We start from the raw sequence: 5,000 nt of genomic DNA, 5'->3' as shown, positions 1-5,000 counted from the left end.
TGTAATGGTGAGCACTCTGGACTCTGAATCCAGCGATCCGAGTTCAAATCTCGGTGGAACCTGAATGTTTGTTGTCCCAGCTGCTGAAAATTTGGACCAAGCATGTCGAAGGCTGCTGTTTGGCAGTTTTGTTGCCTTTGTCATTGATGCTTGATCTGCAAGTCGAGTTTTCAAATCGTGTGTTCAACCGGCAGTGAGCTGTTCCAATCAGCAGAGCAGAAATTAGTTTGTTGTTCAATGCTGCCTTTGCCTGCACAATGTGTGCTGAGATTATCTGTGCAATATGCACTCCGCAGCATGAATAAACGCAATGCCTTTTGAAATGCATGGATTGCACTCAACAAAACGTTGCATTTTCTTTTCATGCCAAGCATTTTGCATGAATGCATTGCAATGCTAACACACGTTTTACCTGGCAAGACTGAAGTACAATCTGTGCTGAACAGTTTGAAACAGAAACAGCTATTTGAGAACCCATAGCCTCAACGGCATCTGTGTGATTTGCTCTGCATCGATAATTAACAGACCGTAAATAGGTGAAACTGACGCTGTGAATGCAAAAATATCAATCCAAAGTGTAATGTTGGAGTTGATTTTGTAGATTTTGAGGAATGTTTCAAATGGGCGACCGTAGTTGATTCCATGGTGAAATGGTGAGCACTCTGGACTCTAAACTCTAGCAATCCTGGTTCAAATCTCAGGGGAGCCTGAATGCTTGTTGTCCCAGCTGCTGGAAATTCAGGTCAAACAAGTAAAAAACTGCAGGTTTGCAGTTTTGTTGCCTTTGACATTGATGCTTGATCTGCAAGTCGAGTTTTCAAATCGTGTGTTCAACCGGCAGTTCCCTGTTCCAATCAGCAGAGGAAAAATTAGTTTGCTGTTTCATGCTGCATAATGTGTGCTGAGATTATCTGTGCAATATGCATTCCTCAGGATGAATAAATGCAACGCCTTTTGAAATGCATGCAGTACATGGTTTGCACTCAACAAAACGTTGCATTTTCTTTTCATGCCAAGCATCATGCATGAATGCATTGCAATGCCAACGCACGTTTTACCTGGCAAGACTGAAGTACAATCTGTGCTGAACAGTGTGAAACAGAAACAGATATTATGAGAAGCCATTGCCTCAACGGCATCTGTGTGAATTGCTCTGCATCGATAATTAACAGACCGTAAATCGGTGAAACTGACGCTGTGAATGCAAAAAGGACAATCCAAAGTGTAATGTTGGAATTGATTTGGCAGATTTTGAGAAAGCTTTCAAATGTTTTGGCATAGTTGGTTCCATGGTGTAATGGTGAGCACTCTGGACTCTGAATCCAGCGATCCGAGTTCAAATCTCGGTGGAACCTGAATGTTTGTTGTCCCAGCTGCTGAAAATTTGGACCAAGCATGTAGAAGGCTGCTGTTTGGCAGTTTTGTTGCCTTTGTCATTGATGCTTGATCTGCAAGTCGAGTTTTCAAATCGTGTGTTCAACCGGCAGTTACCTGTTCCAGTCAGCAGAGTAGAAATTAGTTTGCTGTTTTATGCTGCCTTTGCCTGCACAATGTGTGCTGAGATTATCTGTGCAATATGCACTCCGCAGCATGAATAAACGCAATGCCTTTTGAAATGCATGGATTGCACTCAACAAAACGTTGCATTTTATTTTCATGCCAAGCATTTTGCATGAATGCATTGCAATGCTAACACACGTTTTACCTGGCAAGACTGAATTACAATCTGTGCTGAACAGTTTGAAACAGAAACAGCTATTTGAGAACCCATAGCCTCAACGGCATCTGTGTGATTTGCTCTGCATCGATAATTAACAGACCGTAAATAGGTGAAACTGACGCTGTGAATGCAAAAATATCAATCCAAAGTGTAATGTTGGAGTTGATTTTGTAGATTTTGAGGAATGTTTCAAATGGGCGACCGTAGTTGATTCCATGGTGAAATGGTGAGCACTCTGGACTCTAAACTCTAGCAATCCTGGTTCAAATCTCAGGGGAGCCTGAATGCTTGTTGTCCCAGCTGCTGGAAATTCAGGTCAAACAAGTAAAAAACTGCAGGTTTGCAGATTTGTTGCTTTTGACATTGATGCTTGATCTGCAAGTCGAGTTTTCAAATCGTGTGTTCAACCGGCAGTTCCCTGTTCCAATCAGCAGAGGAAAAATTAGTTTGCTGTTTCATGCTGCATAATGTGTGCTGAGATTATCTGTGCAATATGCATTCCTCAGGATGAATAAATGCAACGCCTTTTGAAATGCATGCAGTACATGGTTTGCACTCAACAAAACGTTGCATTTTCTTTTCATGCCAAGCATGATGCATGAATGCATTGCAATGCCAACGCACGTTTTACCTGGCAAGACTGAAGTACAATCTGTGCTGAACAGTGTGAAACAGAAACAGATATTATGAGAAGCCATTGCCTCAACGGCATCTGTGTGAATTGCTCTGCATCGATAATTAACAGACCGTAAATCGGTGAAACTGACGCTGTGAATGGAAAAAGGACAATCCAAAGTGTAATGTTGGAATTGATTTGGCAGATTTTGAGAAAGCTTTCAAATGTTTTGGCATAGTTGGTTCCATGGTGTAATGGTGAGCACTCTGGACTCTGAATCCAGCGATCTGAGTTCAGATCTTGGTGAAACCTGAATATTTGTTGTCCCAGCTGCTGAAAATTTGGACCAAGCATGTCGAAGGCTGCTCTTTGGCAGTTTTGTTGCCTTTATCATTGATGCTTGATCTGCAAGTCGAGTTTTCAAATCGTGTGTTCAACCGGCAGTTACCTGTTCCAATCAGCAGAGTAGAAATTAGTTTGCTGTTTTATGCTGCCTTTGCCTGCACAATGTGTGCTGAGATTATCTGTGCAATATGCACTCCGCAGCATGAATAAACGCAATGCCTTTTGAAATGCATGGATTGCACTCAACAAAACGTTGCATTTTCTTTTCATGCCAAGCATTTTGCATGAATGCATTGCAATGCTAACACACATTTTACCTGGCAAGACTGAAGTACAATCTGTGCTGAACAGTTTGAAACAGAAACAGCTATTTGAGAACCCATAGCCTCAACGGCATCTGTGTTATTTGCTCTGCATCAATAATTAACAGACCGTAAATAGGTGAAACTGACGCTGTGAATGCAAAAATATCAATCCAAAGTGTAATGTTGGAGTTGATTTTGTAGATTTTGAGGAATGTTTAAAATGGGCGACCGTAGTTGATTCCATGGTGAAATGGTGAGCACTCTGGACTCTAAACTCTAGCAATCCTGGTTCAAATCTCAGGGGAGCCTGAATGCTTGTTGTCCCAGCTGCTGGAAATTCAGGTCAAACAAGTAAAAAACTGCAGGTTTGCAGATTTGTTGCTTTTGACATTGATGCTTGATCTGCAAGTCGAGTTTTCAAATCGTGTGTTCAACCGGCAGTTCCCTGTTCCAATCAGCAGAGGAAAAATTAGTTTGCTGTTTCATGCTGCATAATGTGTGCTGAGATTATCTGTGCAATATGCATTCCTCAGGATGAATAAATGCAACGCCTTTTGAAATGCATGCAGTACATGGTTTGCACTCAACAAAACGTTGCATTTTCTTTTCATGCCAAGCATCATGCATGAATGCATTGCAATGCCAACGCACGTTTTACCTGGCAAGACTGAAGTACAATCTGTGCTGAACAGTGTGAAACAGAAACAGATATTATGAGAAGCCATTGCCTCAACGGCATCTGTGTGAATTGCTCTGCATCGATAATTAACAGACCGTAAATCGGTGAAACTGACGCTGTGAATGCAAAAAGGACAATCCAAAGTGTAATGTTGGAATTGATTTGGCAGATTTTGAGAAAGCTTTCAAATGTTTTGGCATAGTTGGTTCCATGGTGTAATGGTGAGCACTCTGGACTCTGAATCCAGCGATCCGAGTTCAAATCTCGGTGGAACCTGAATGTTTGTTGTCCCAGCTGCTGAAAATTTGGACCAAGCATGTCGAAGGCTGCTGTTTGGCAGTTTTGTTGCCTTTGTCATTGATGCTTGATCTGCAAGTCGAGTTTTCAAATCGTGTGTTCAACCGGCAGTGAGCTGTTCCAATCAGCAGAGCAGAAATTAGTTTGTTGTTCAATGCTGCCTTTGCCTGCACAATGTGTGCTGAGATTATCTGTGCAATATGCACTCCGCAGCATGAATAAACGCAATGCCTTTTGAAATGCATGGATTGCACTCAACAAAACGTTGCATTTTCTTTTCATGCCAAGCATTTTGCATGAATGCATTGCAATGCTAACACACGTTTTACCTGGCAAGACTGAAGTACAATCTGTGCTGAACAGTTTGAAACAGAAACAGCTATTTGAGAACCCATAGCCTCAACGGCATCTGTGTGATTTGCTCTGCATCGATAATTAACAGACCGTAAATAGGTGAAACTGACGCTGTGAATGCAAAAATATCAATCCAAAGTGTAATGTTGGAGTTGATTTTGTAGATCTTGAGGAATGTTTCAAATGGGCGACCGTAGTTGATTCCATGGTGAAATGGTGAGCACTCTGGACTCTAAACTCTAGCAATCCTGGTTCAAATCTCAGGGGAGCCTGAATGCTTGTTGTCCCAGCTGCTGGAAATTCAGGTCAACCAAGTAAAAAACTGCAGGTTTGCAGATTTGTTGCTTTTGACATTGATGCTTGATCTGCAAGTCGAGTTTTCAAATCGTGTGTTCAACCGGCAGTTCCCTGTTCCAATCTGCAGAGGAAAAATTAGTTTGCTGTTTCATGCTGCATAATGTGTGCTGAGATTATCTGTGCAATATGCATTCCTCAGGATGAATAAATGCAACGCCTTTTGAAATGCATGCAGTACATGGTTTGCACTCAACAAAACGTTGCATTTTCTTTTCATGCCAAGCATCATGCATGAATGCATTGCAATGCCAACACACGTTTTACCTGGCAAGACTGAAGTACAATCTGTGATGAACAGTGTGAAACAGAAACAGATATTATGAGAAG

At 41.7% G+C, this 5,000-nt stretch overlaps 3 non-coding genes across 3 annotated transcripts in view; all 3 read left to right on the top strand.

The window, feature by feature from the left end:
• trnaq-cug (transfer RNA glutamine (anticodon CUG)) overlaps window positions 1-62 on the top strand; it is a 72-nt gene extending 10 nt beyond the window's left edge. Inside the window, exon 1 of the tRNA in view lies at window positions 1-62. This exon is cut by the window's left edge and continues 10 nt beyond it. This is a non-coding gene — a tRNA (tRNA-Gln).
• Window positions 63-1,283: 1,221 nt separating this feature from the next.
• Window positions 1,284-1,355, top strand: trnaq-cug (transfer RNA glutamine (anticodon CUG)). The gene has a single exon. It is a non-coding gene; the product is annotated as a tRNA-Gln (tRNA).
• A 2,514-nt stretch (window positions 1,356-3,869) lies between these two features.
• trnaq-cug (transfer RNA glutamine (anticodon CUG)) lies at window positions 3,870-3,941 on the top strand. The gene has a single exon. It is a non-coding gene; the product is annotated as a tRNA-Gln (tRNA).
• The last annotated feature ends 1,059 nt before the right edge of the window (window positions 3,942-5,000 follow it).

Source organism: Pristiophorus japonicus, unplaced genomic scaffold (assembly GCF_044704955.1).
Source record: "Pristiophorus japonicus isolate sPriJap1 unplaced genomic scaffold, sPriJap1.hap1 HAP1_SCAFFOLD_99, whole genome shotgun sequence".
NCBI classification, from domain to species: Eukaryota; Metazoa; Chordata; class Chondrichthyes; family Pristiophoridae; genus Pristiophorus; species Pristiophorus japonicus.
The sequence above is the reverse complement of the archived record's forward strand: the minus strand, read 5'-3'. Positions and strand labels throughout refer to the sequence as shown.